The sequence below is a fragment of the Alosa sapidissima genome, chromosome 4, assembly GCF_018492685.1.
Source record: "Alosa sapidissima isolate fAloSap1 chromosome 4, fAloSap1.pri, whole genome shotgun sequence".
Taxonomy (NCBI): Eukaryota; Metazoa; Chordata; class Actinopteri; order Clupeiformes; family Clupeidae; genus Alosa; species Alosa sapidissima.
The window spans coordinates 39,226,603-39,229,102 of record NC_055960.1 but is presented as its reverse complement, the minus strand read 5'-3'; positions in this window follow the sequence as shown (position 1 = coordinate 39,229,102).

Genomic DNA, 2,500 nt, shown 5'->3' with positions numbered 1-2,500 from the left:
TAAATCCAAAGTTCTGCAATACTGCCTATGTAAGCTATGCCAATTTAAATCATATGAATCCTCTGACAAATAAGCAAGGTGCAAAGACAATAAGCAAGGTGGGTTCAGTGAGTAGGCCTATTGTGTCTATTAGCTATGTGGTCCGTGAGGTTTTTTCTAATGGTTAAGTGGTCCTTGGTCTGTAAAAGTTTGAGAAACACTGGCGTAGGCTACTGAAACTGATTTGGAAATTGTTTGTAGCCTATGCGTAATAGCCTATTTTGCCTGTCCACGCCTTGTCGTTTTAAAGTCGGGATTTGAAATGTTTGCGCAATTATAGCCTATTCTATGTAGCCTAGAAGAGTTAAACAGGAAATTTGAGAGAGGCCTTGTCAGCAACAGACAGGTTCGTTTATAAACAGGGTTGGAATTATAGCGCAAGCCTTTGAAGATCTCCATATGGATAAAACTCCAAAAGGCTACAACCAGGTAAGGAGTTTAGCACGTATCCAGAAATATTTTTGATAAGAAATTATTTATAGGCATAGGTTAGGCCTACAGTAAGTCTGTAGGCTATGGGATGGATAGCCCATCTGAATGTTTTTGGATGCCGCCTGTGATTTATTATTTTTGGCCATAGTTACGGTATAGGCTAAATCAAGGGGAAATAATTAGTAGCCTACGTCTATTCTAAGGTAAAGTCCACAAAAATAGACTTGATAGGCCCGCCAAACACTGCCGGAACTTTAAGAACGAACAATATTTTGCGTTCCGAACCGGTTCAGGACCGATATGTTGGTGGCGGAACGCATGCAAGAACGAAAACGTTAAACATAGGCCTATCTGAACCGTTCGGAACGGAACGTTTGAAAAATAATTTCGTTTTCAAGCCCTGACACACACACACACACTCAGACACACACACACACACAGACACACACACACACACAGACACACGTGCACAGACACACACACACACACACACACAGTTATATGCATGATACACTGGGCTGCTTATAGCATGTAAATATTTTCCATAAATGTCACTCACTCTTACTAGCATTTTACCCAAACCCACCCATACTGGTCCCGTTCAGATACCAGTGGACCCAAACCCACCCATACTGGTCCCATTCAGATACCAGTGGACCCAAACCCACCCATACTGGTCCCGTTCAGATACCAGTGGACCCAAACCCACCCATACTGGTCCCGTTCAGATACCAGTGGACCCAAACCCACCCATACTGGTCCCAAAACCCACCCATACTGGTCCCATTCAGATACCAGTGGACCCAAACCCACCCATACTGGTCCCATTCAGATACCAGTGGACCCAAACCCACCCATACTGGTCCCATTCAGATACCAGTGGACCCAAACCCACCCATACTGGTCCCATTCAGATACCAGTGGACCCAAACCCACCCATACTGGTCCCATTCAGATACCAGTGGACCCAAACCCACCCATACTGGTCCCATTCAGATACCAGTGGACCCAAACCCACCCATACTGGTCCCGTTCAGATACCAGTGGACCCAAACCCACCCATACTGGTCCCAAAACCCACCCATACTGGTCCCATTCAGATACCAGTGGACCCAAACCCACCCATACTGGTCCCATTCAGATACCAGTGGACCCAAACCCACCCATACTGGTCCCATTCAGATACCAGTGGACCCAAACCCACCCCATACTGGTCCCATTCAGATACCAGTGGACCCAAACCCACCCCATACTGGTCCCATTCAGATACCAGTGGACCCAAACCCACCCCATACTGGTCCCATTCAGATACCAGTGGACCCAAACCCACCCCATACTGGTCCCATTCAGATACCAGTGGACCCAAACCCACCCCATACTGGTCCCATTCAGATACCAGTGGACCCAAACCCACCCCATACTGGTCCCATTCAGATACCAGTGGACCCAAACCCACCCATACTGGTCCCATTCAGATACCAGTGGACCCAAACCCACCCATACTGGTCCCATTCAGATACCAGTGGACCCAAACCCACCCCATACTGGTCCCATTCAGATACCAGTGGACCCAAACCCACCCCATACTGGTGTGGACTCAAACCTGCAGCGGTGTCACTAATGGGTACTGTGTGTGTGTATGTGTGTGTGTTATGTGTGTGTGTTATGAGAGACTAAAATCCACGGGTGCTGTGTGTGTGTATGTGTGTGTGTTATGTGTGTGTGTTATGAGAGACTAAAATCCACGGGTGCTGTGTGTGTGTGTGTGTGTGTGTGTGTGTGTGTGTGTATGTGTGTGTGTTATGTGTGTGTGTTATGAGAGACTAAAATCCACGGGTGCTGTGTGTGTGTATGTGTGTGTGTTATGTGTGTGTGTTATGAGAGACTAAAATCCACGGGTGCTGTGTGTGTGTGTGTGTCTGTTATGAGAGACTAAAATCCACGGGTGCTGTGTGTGTGTATGTGTGTGTGTTATGTGTGTGTGTTATGAGAGACTAAAATCCACGGGTGCTGTGTGTGTGTGTGTGTG